The sequence below is a fragment of the Sinocyclocheilus grahami genome, unplaced genomic scaffold (assembly GCF_001515645.1).
Source record: "Sinocyclocheilus grahami isolate Dianchi unplaced genomic scaffold, SAMN03320097.WGS_v1.1 scaffold673.1, whole genome shotgun sequence".
In the NCBI taxonomy this organism is placed as follows: Eukaryota; Metazoa; Chordata; class Actinopteri; order Cypriniformes; family Cyprinidae; genus Sinocyclocheilus; species Sinocyclocheilus grahami.
Genome location: NW_015505852.1, coordinates 541,862 through 552,806, shown reverse-complemented (window position 1 = coordinate 552,806; position 10,945 = coordinate 541,862). Strand labels below are relative to the sequence as shown.

The 10,945-nt window shown below is 41.7% G+C and overlaps 1 long non-coding RNA gene across 1 annotated transcript; it reads right to left on the bottom strand.

Moving 5' to 3' along the window:
• Nucleotides 1-206: 206 nt before the first annotated feature.
• Nucleotides 207-964, bottom strand: LOC107559066 (uncharacterized). The gene is made up of 3 exons (XR_001605550.1): nt 789-964; nt 479-542; nt 207-292 (listed from the first exon to the last, which is right to left on the bottom strand). It is a non-coding gene; the product is annotated as an uncharacterized lncRNA (long non-coding RNA).
• Between the last annotated feature and the right edge of the window lie 9,981 nt (nt 965-10,945).

The following is a 10,945-nucleotide window of genomic DNA, read 5'->3' as shown; positions in this document are numbered from 1 at the left end:
CATTTGACATTGAGAGCATAGGTTGTAATTTAGATATATTTTTGAGATGGAAAAATGCAGTTTTACAAATGCTAGAAATGTGGCTTTTGTAACCGGCCCTCCCCCCACTGTCACTGTTACGGTCTGCGTTGTGTTATAAATGAAGAGACGAATCACGGGAACTGCTGCTGATGGAGGGTTTATTAACATGGAGCATGCAGATGCTGGATGGAGTAGAGAGAGAGTACAACAATGAGAAATCTTTTCGTTCTGTGATTTTCTTCCCACCTCTCCTCAGCGTGCTCAACGCGGTCTCAGTGAACATCACAATGATATCAAAAATATCATATCAAAAATACGGTGCAAGATAAATGGTTACAAGCATTTATCCAAATATATGATATAATCTTCTGCAGCATATTTTAAATCAACCATGAATTAGAATAGATGAATTGAACAAAGTGATAGAATAGAAAGTCTAATTAACAATAAACTATACCTGGATGGAGTAGAGAGAGAGTACAACAATGAGAAATGTTTTCGTTCTGTGATTTTCTTCCCACCTAGACAGATTAAACACCAATTAATCAATTAGCAAAAAAAAAAAAAAAAAATTCTGCTGCTGCACATACATATACTCAAACCGCTGTACTCAGTAATAACTGTTAAATCCCATCCATCCACGAATAAAACACTTTCCAGTATATGTATAACACTCTTAACAATAATATTTTTGCCTATTAGGTACTTAATAAAACTTCTGATAACTTTTACAAGCTTATATTGAAGAAGCACCACTAACTGCCTACCTCTCCTCAGTGTGCTCAACGCAGTCTGAGGACGCAGCACGGGCTGAACAGAAATGACGTCACGACATAAAATGAATATAAAACTCTTTTCCCAAAAATGACACAAATAAAGTACAAAATTAAATTATCACGTTTTCGTGAACAACTAATATAATGTAAATACATGAAAATTGAAAGGAAGGCTCATTAGTGAAATACATGAATTTAGATTGTGAGTGCACACTCTTATTAACATCCGTCACATTTTCAAAGGAAAGATTGCTATCAAATAGCACACCTAGGTTCCTAACTGATGACGAAGAATTGACAGAGCAGCCATCAAGTGTTAGACAGTGTTCTAGGTTATTACGAGTGTTTAGGTCCTATAATGAACACCTCTATTTTTTCAGAATTTAGCAGTAAGAAATTACTCGTCATCCAATTTTTTATATCGACTATGCATTCCGTTTTTCAAATTGGTATGTTTCGCCGGACAGCGAAGAAATAGAGCTGAGTATCATCAGCATAACAGTGAAAGCTAACACCATGTTTCCTGATGATATCTCCCAAGGGTAACATGTAAAGCGTGAAAAGTAATGGCCCTAGTACTGAGCCTTGAGGTACTTCATACTAGAGGGCTGTATTGGGTTTGGGATGCCGCGGGACCCAACGCAAATCTCACTGGAGCGGGCGGTTAAATGCGCAAAAGTGTTAATTTACAATGGACATAAATCTGGCACCTCTGCCCTGAGGCAACATAGCTGCACAATTCTCTGTGGTCAAAGCAAGCTCTTGTTCCCCCATAAAGCACTTCTTGCTCACGTCAAGCAAGACACTACAGAAAAATGTGTCGCACTTTGCTATAAAGACATTAGACCGTATGACTTCGTTGCCGGGAAAGGCTTTGTTGACATAGTTTCGCACTTTAGCTAAATATGGTACATTTGATGTGAGAGATGCTCTGCCACATCCAACCACTGTGTCTCGACATATTGAGGGAAAAGCACAGGCCCTGCAGTCGTCTGTGGCAATGGAGATAAAGCCCATCATTGAGACGTATGGGTGTGCAATTACAACGGATATATGGACTGAGGATTACTGTGAGAAAGCCCTAGCCACACCCCCTAGTGGCACGTAGCGCAGTTAGGAGTGGACATTTTGTCTCGACAGCAGTAGGTTACAAATCAGGCTGGCTGGACTGTTTATTCAACTTTGTATATGTTTTACCAGTGTGTAAATGATTACGGACCACATGTGTGAAGTAACATATACAAATCTCCTTTTTTGATTAAACAAGTTAAATTAGGATTCCCCCTCCTGTTTCTCTTACCAGAAACACACACCACCATCTTGGCTGCACTACACCTGAACCCAGTTAACTCCTCTCTAAGCGCATCACTTTCGCTGCCATGGTCCGTCAGACTCCTTGAACACTGCCAAGCAGCATCCCTCGAGCCAGTGCTCTCCGAAGTTGCCAGTGTGTGTGCCTCATGTCTGGAAGAACTGATGGGCACTAGGTGACACATCAGCAAATCCCCTCCACATGATCTACAGAATTGCAACGTTCCTGACTCCAAAAATGTGATTGCAACGGATGCTGTGCCCAGATGCAAGAGATGACGTGATCAGAGGTGTGTAATATTAATGAATAGTTAAAATAGACTATATTGTTTTGAATATTGTTATTTAATTTGTTTATAGACATATTCTAAAGCGAAATTATAATACAACAGACCTTGTATACGAATAGGCTAATAGATTATTCGCATAAGACTTTCTAAGAAAACGAGCAACGTGCTTTGAAAATAAACGAAATACATGCAGTGCATTTACAAATTAGAATAAGTTAAAGTCAAGAAATAAAAGACAATGAACAAAATTCTTTAAAAAGTAACTGAATAAGAGTTTACGACAAACAAACTAATTTTAATAGACTGCGAATTAATGCCTTATTTTTTTTTACAATCTAATTCAAAGGTGGAAAAGAAATTATCCAAAAGATGAAGTTTGACCAGGTCCCACTGGCCACAGCACAGGATGAACCCCCACCAGCCAAAAAGCAAAGCTACGCTGACCGATTCACAGACTGGGAAGACGTATCCTGCAATTCAGCACCAAAGCCCATCGACGCTGAAATAGCAGAATATCTTGGCAGCCGACTTGCGGACAAACCAGATCCAGACAATGTGCTTCAGTGGTGGAAGTTCAACAAAGAGCGCTTTCCTATCCTCTCAAAATTTGCGCGTTTTATTTTGAGCATTCCCACATCTAGTGCGCCGTCCGAGAGGGCATTCAGTGTTTGTGGGCAGATCTTGGAAGAAAGACGCACAAATCTGGGACCGCAGTCAGTCAGCAATATACTTTTCCTTCATAGTAATATGGAGTAAGCAAAGCAAGGCCCAGTGATCAAATTCATTTGTTTGTTTAGTAGTCTACGTTATTTTAAAAAAACATTTTTTTTAGTATTATTTATTTTATTTTTTGCAATAGCCTGTTAAGCAAGTTATTGTGAATATAAAATCTGTGAGTTTTTTTAAAGCATTTTACTTATTTTATTTCGTTTTGTATTTAATTTGTTAAAATTATATCTAGCCTATTTTCAAAGTTCTCTGTGTTTATTTATTTAATGTTAAAATTATTTCCTAGTTAATTGTTTGGTGCGTGTGTAGTTTAGCCTGAGTTTAAAAACTGAGGTGCCGCTAGTTGTTGTTTTGTTTTAACGGTTAATTTTTTATAAGCTAATAAAAAAAAATACCCAATGTTTTTGTCATGTGTGGTGCTTTGGTTTAGCATTGGTTACTTAATCTTATTTAAACGCAATCATGTTTAAAGTCTGTTATTCTGGATGTTAACCCGTCCTCGTGCTACCTCGACTCTGCTATGAGACCATCAAGGCTGATGTAAGGCCCCCACTCAAGCTATCCACTGTACAGGCCCTGCAGGGAATAAGCCCTATAAATGTTGATGTCCTCGGGGAAGTTGCCATTCCAGTGCAAGTCGGAACCCAAACAGTCAGTGTTAATTTCATTGTAGCAGATGTAGCAGAGGGCACCGAGGCCATTTTGGGGCATCCATTCTTGGAGCAAGCACGGGCACGCCTTGACTTTGATAGCCAGAAGATTGTATTGTTCGGTGAGCAAATTCCATACTTTAACCCAAAGAACAAACCAGGGTGCACTAGGGTTGGGTACCAAAACCCAGTACCAATATGGCACCGGTACCTATGTAACCGGTATGTACTAGAACCGAATCCGAACACAGATTCGGTGCCTCATTTTGGTGCCATGTCTGAGCGATCGATTGAAATATTTGTCCTCAGGTACTCCAAAACGGATGTAAGAAGCATCATCACTGGCACCGCACGTGAAAAATAATTTCCCGACTGAGAAAATGCACGTGAACACGTCGGAAAGCTCTAATAATACAAATCCAACACATCTTTGTAGTAACGAGAGTGTCTATGTAGTTTTCGCATTCCAACTTAAAAGCACAACTCGGGAAATGAAAGCATCTGAGGAGCACGTGAATGCAGTAATTACACTTGCTCTGATGGCAGCAGGTAGCCTTCCGTTAACTAAGCTAAACATGCTTGAATTAAAATGCCTAAAGCTAAACCTCCCTTGTATTCACATTTCTAAACCTGTTGTCCAACAAAAGAGAACATTATAACCTTTTTACTCCACAATACCAGTCAAATGCTTCCTTTTGTGATCTGATGAGGCTTCTTGCCACAGAATGAGGAAGAAAATATGTTCCATATACTACGTTAAAAAGAATACATCGATTAGCAATAGCTTATAAATTAGGGTGACCATACGTCCTCTTTTCTTAAGGCTGATTTGGCTGTTTTCTTAATCTCGCTCCCGCTGAATTTCTGACCATTGCCGCCTGCTCCCGCAACATGTTTCGCTCCCGCGATTTTCGTGTCCACTTCTTTAAACATTCTAATATTGTATATAATTTTGGCGCATCAGGCAGCTGCTCTCAGGATCGAGAATAAGGAGTGTATTTAAATATTTTTGAATGAGCGTTTGCGCTTTTTACTTTCACTTTCGATTTTGCGATCACACACACTCTGTGTATAGGGAACACATCTTACAAGATCAGATATTTGTCAATGAGCTCAGGATCTGTTAAGCGTATACTCCAGCATGGTCTTGTCAGTCATCTCTCCTTATTCTCGACCTGTGATCAGTCAAAGCTGACTCCGGTAGCTCTTGTTGGATGCAGGGTTGCCAAGTCCAAGTTTTTTCCACAGAATTGGGCTACTTTTAAACTGTTGCCATGGGTTAATTTTCCCAAGTGGGTTAAAGGTTTGAAATATTGCATAAATTACATTTGACTGAAATGCTTGTATTGAAACATTTTGCATTCTACCTATGATAAAACATTTTAATGGACTTCTACATTAACTGTTCCATCCTGGTGGAATGACTTGCCCAGCTCAATCCAAGCAGCTTAAGAGTCCTTAATATTTTCAAGAAACGGCTGAAAAAACATCTCTTTCATCTTCATTTGACCCTCTAACATTTGCACTCTCTATTCTATTTCTATTCTACTTGTTTTATTTATAAAGAAAAAAGAGCCTATAACACTAGCATTCTCTATTCTTTCTCTATTCTTTCCACTTATTTTCGTTTTATTTGTTATAAATAATGACCTTCTAACACTAGCATTATCTGTTCTTTTTCTGTTCTATTGAATTTTTATTTTTATCTAAAAATTACCCTCTAACACTAGCTTTCCCTATTCTTTTTCTATTCTTTCTACTTGTTTCCTTTTTACTTATTATAAAAACAAAATAAGCAAACAAACAAAAAAAACCTTGCTATGTATACTGTTAGGTGAAGCCCCGTCCACAAACCCGGCAATCCATCATTTTTGGGGGGAATTTTTATTTATTTATTTTTTAATAAGTATCGATTTAGGCACCGGAACCATTTTAAAAGTATCGATTTGGCACCGGTATCGAAAAAACCAAAACGATACCCAACCCTAGGGTGCACGTGGTCCGCATAGCCAGGCATAGCTGTCCTTGAGGCGAGACGTGAATACATTGTTCCAGGCAATGCACATTTCCGAGAGCAAGTACATGGCAACATGCTGCTGAGTCCGACTAAAGACTTCATGGAGAAGCATCAAGTGATGGTGGCACAGATTATAATTGATGCCCTGCCAAGTAATCAAGTTCCAGTCAGACTGTATAACCTAGGTACTGTTGCTGTGAAGGTGAGGAAGGGAGTAATTGCCAGAATCTCCCAGCCTGCCAATGTGGTTCAGGCCACTACAGTAGAGCTGCCCCCAGCGGATCCATGTCCTGCTGTCGTTCCAAGTCACTTGCAGCCGCTGTATGCAGAGAGTACAATGGATCTGAGGGAGGCAGAATAGCGTGAGCTTGCGGATATACTTTATGCTTATGGTGATGTTTTCTCCACTGGACCGACAGACCTCGGCCGCACGAACCTTGTGCAACATGACACTCAACAGCAACCACGTAGAATGGCTTTTGAGAAACAGCAAAGCGTCGATGAACAGATCCAGCAGAATCTTGATGCTGGCCTTGCCTCCCAAGTAATAGCTGCTGGGCTTCACCCATCGTAATGGTGCAAAAGAAAGACCAAACATACTAAACTACCGGGCACTAAATGAGCGCACTATTAAAGATGCCTATCCACTCCCAAGAATCCAAGACATCTCGCATCCTACTACAGACGGTTTGTCACAGACTTCTCCACAGTTGCAAAACCCCTTCACAACCTGCTAAGAAAACATGCCCGATTTCTCTGGACCCCTGAGAGCCAACATGCCTTTGATAAGTTAAAGGAGCTACTCACTACTGCCCACATCCTTGGCTACCCTATGGACAGTGGTGATCTTATTCTGGACACAGATGCCAAAAAATTCAGAATCTGGGCTGTGTTGTCTCAACTGCAGCAAGGAGAGGAACGCGTACTAGAATATGGAAGTCGGAGCCTGACAGCAACCGAACAGAATTACTGCACCAAATGGAGAGAGCTGTTAGCGGTAGTGGAGTTCACAGCACATTTCCATCAGTACCTGCTGGGCAGATCTTTCATAACATTCCTAATGCCTTCAGAGCGTCACCCCTACCTCACCTTGGACAGTCTGATCACATGTCACTTTTTTCAATTCCAGCATATTGCCCCATCATTAAGAAACAGCAACTTGTTGTTAAAACAGTTAAAATTTGGCCGGAGGGTGCATTTTTGCAGCTGCAGGACTGTTTACAAAGCACTGACTGGAGTTTGTTTTCCACTCAGGATTTGGATGAAATCTACCGTGCTTTTTTATATCAGATGTTGTGTGGAAAATGTCACTACCAACAGACGTATCGGTGTCTACCCAAACAGGAAGCCATGGATGACTAAGGAGGTTCAACTTCTCCTGAAGGATTGCAATGCAGCTTTCAGATCTGGCAACAAAGAACTGTACAGCGTTTCTAGACACAACCTCAAGAAAGGGATCAAATCAGCCAAAGCTGCATATACTCCACTGAAAGATGGCGGTGCGTTCACACACACGCTTCTCTCTCTCCTGACAGAAAGGTGTTTTTGTGTTTTTTGTCTTGTGAGTCGCAGTGTTTTTGTACGTATTCGTCGCGTCTATTTGTTTCTAAGCGCGCATATAGTCGTGAGTTTCTGCTCGATGTCGGCAGAACCACATTTTTAGAGTTAAACTCTGTGCACGCCGAAGAGCTGCGGGATCTCGGTCTGCTCCGGAGGCCCACACCATCACCGACCCCCACTACTGCATCTCGCCCACAGCGGAGGCGCCACAAGTGGTGCGAGAGGAAGCAGAAGAGGGGTAAGCGCGGAGGTATCCGGGCTAGGCTAGCGGCTAACCCACACAAGCCGGCTATCCCCACCATCGTACTGGCTAACGTACGCTCTTTGGACAATAAACTGGACTACATCCGACTACTACGCTCAACTCAGAGGACCGTAAGAGACTGTTGTGTTTTTGTGTTCACGGAAACATGGCTCAACAACAGCATTCCGGACTACGCTATTCATCTCGATCAGCTGACATGCTATCGAGCAGACAGAGTTCTCATCGAGGGAGGTAAGACCCGCGGCGGAGGGCTTTGTGTTTACATCAATGATGCTGTTTGGGTCGGCAAACATTGCTCCTGCCTGGTGGAGTTTATGATTATTAAGTGCCGGCCGTTCTATCTACCGAGGGAATATACAGCCATACTGCTCGTTGCTGTATACATCCCTCCCAGCTCCAACAACAGCAACAGGAGCGAGGCACTAAATGAAACGGACTCTCCCACTCCCCCCTCCCAAATACACACATTCTGTCACTTTAATCAGACTGAATAAGCTCTTTTGCACTACGAATCATTTTTTTGCACTACAATCATTATATCTGCACTGTTGTTTACTTTACTGGTTTGCACTCTATCTGCTATAAGCCTTGTGCTTTATATATATATTTTTACATTTTACCTTATTTGTATATTTGTATAGTTGTATTTTGTATTTAATCTGTATTTATGTTATCTGTATGCACCAAGGGTCTGAGAGTAACGCAATTTCAATTCTCTGTGTGTATGTGCTGTACATGTGGAAGAATTGACAATAAAGCAGACTTGACTTGACATAAAGAGAAGATTGAGGATCACTTGACCTCTAGGGACTCAACATGCATGTGGCAGGGTATGTATCATATAACCAACTTTGGGGGCAGCAGAGATCCTATGACAGCAAGTAGTATCATGCTGGCTGAGGAACTGAACTGCTTCTTTGCCCGATTTGAGAGAGAATTGGACAATGCTACTTTACCACAGCTGGACTCTACGACTGTTCGCTCTCTTTTCAGACTCATCAGGTTAAGCGAGTCCTGATAACAACGAATGCCAAGAAGGCAGCTGCACCAGATGGGATCCCAGTCAGGGTCCTCCGGGATTGTGCACATCAGCTCGCAGATGTTTTTACAGATATCTTTAATCTCTCACTGGCACATGCTGTTGTACCAGCCTGCCTTAAAACTGCCACTATTATTCCAGTGCCCAAGCAGTCCAGCACCACTTCCCTAAACTATTACAGATCAATAGCACTAACACCTATTATATCCAAGTGCCTTGAAAGACCCATCCTGGGATAAGTCTTTATGATGTAGATGTAGATGATGGTCTGATAAGCATTCAAACTGAGACAGAAGCCATCCAGCTTATCAAAGAATCAAGAGAACTTGGCTTCACTGGCAGTTTAAGACTCCACAAGTTTGTCTCTAACAGTGACAGAGTGATGGCAACCATCCCAGAAGAAGAACATGCTACAGTCAAAGATCTGGATATGGCTTTGAGTTTACCTCAAATGGAAAGAGCTCTTGGGGTAGAGTGGTGTATTACATCTGACTCTGAAACCCAATCCGCTAACAAGAAGGGGTGTGCTTTTTACCGTGGCCTCTGTGCATGACCCTCTAGGGTTCATGGCACCATTTGTTCTTTTGGGTAAACAAATATTCCAGCAAATGTGCAAAGAGAAGGTTAGTTGGGATGAAGAAGTTCCAGAGAACTTAAGACCTCAGTGGGAGTCCTGGATCAGAGACTTCACCAATCTAGCTGAAATGGAAATCAAAAGAGGCTTCTTACCTTCAAATTTCGACAAGGCCAAATTGTATGAGCTCCACCATTTTGCGGACACAAGTGTCTCTGGATATGGTGAATGTACTGAAAGTTGGGACAAGGCCATGTTTACCACTGTGTGGCATCCCCTCTTCTTTTTATAACAGTTTGCAAACGTCTGGGGACTGAGGAGACAAGTTGCTCAAGTTTAGGAATAGGAATGTTTTCCCATTCTTGTCTAGTCACAGCATTCCGTGTCTATTCCTAGCCATTCTCCTGATGACAACTGAGTGATAAAATCTGGGTAGATCCTTCCTTTCTTTCAACACATTCTCTTGTAGTACTCCCAGATTTTCTACGCTTAGAATCTTTTCAAACACCTGTTCCTTTTGAAAGACCGGTACTGAAACAGTCAGCAGCATAGCGTACATTTGTCTCATAAAACATCCAAATCTATCAAAACTATTCTTGGCAGAGCAGGCCCAAGAAGTGTCTTTAGGTTTATTGATCACAGTCTCATTCCATCACCTCAGAATCTGAATAGGTGGGATTCTGTTGGTGGGGTTTGATGGTTGACCACCATGACGAGAGAAAGGTAAGTGTATACCTTCCATTAAAGGACCATAGTCCAGAGGGCTGTAGAATCCAGCAGGAATAGGGTGTGAAGAAATTCTAGCCATTTGTATAATGTAGCGGTAAGGGATGGGCAATTTGCATTTGCCCAGTCTATCCATAAAATGTTTCAAATTGTCTGATGAGGGTTTAAAACAGTCTTTCATTCCAAACCATTTCATAATGACTTCCTCTGTAAAAAGTGTTGATGGAACCTTACCAGCCAACACTTCCTCCAAAATACGAGTTATTTCTTGGTGTTTAATGGAGACAAACTGTATACTTGTTTCTGCATAGTGTTGAAAGCTTTTTTAGTTTGTTGAGCGATAATGGAGAGGGCAGATGCAATCGTATGGACATTCTGTACAGTTTCTTTTACTTCACTTAATCCCTCTTGCAGATATGCATCTGTTTGCAGAACCCGTTGCCCAACAAGAGCTTTGAGTTTGAGTTCATTCTGTTTAAGTTCTTTAGCACTGATCCAGTTCGATATACCCAAACCCGTTCCGGTGGCTCCCAGCATGCTGTCTACAAATCCTAACAGCTTTCGTCCAGAACCAATTCTCTCTAAGTGATCCTTTGAATGTTCTCCTACCAGTTGATCTGTAGGTGCGTTGGTTGCCACTGCTCCATGGTATCTCAGGAACGCTGTTGTCACAAGATCCTTGTACATCTCTATCACATTCTCTCCCCGGCACCGCTCATCCAGATCTGGAGACCATGCTGTCAGATTTACTAGAACTGGAACATGAATCCATTGGAGGTTGTTGATCAACACCCCTTGATTTGTTTTCTTCATTATGCCAGAAGTGGGTGCTGGTTTCAGATCTGGGCACTCTTGCATCATTACTGTCATCGGCAGAACCACTGTCAGGACCCATAGCCACATCTTTTATATTTCTTGGTTCGGGAAATCTGAAAAACACATGCAAACATAAAGAGTTACCCCCCCCCCCCCTTTTTTTCCCCCACC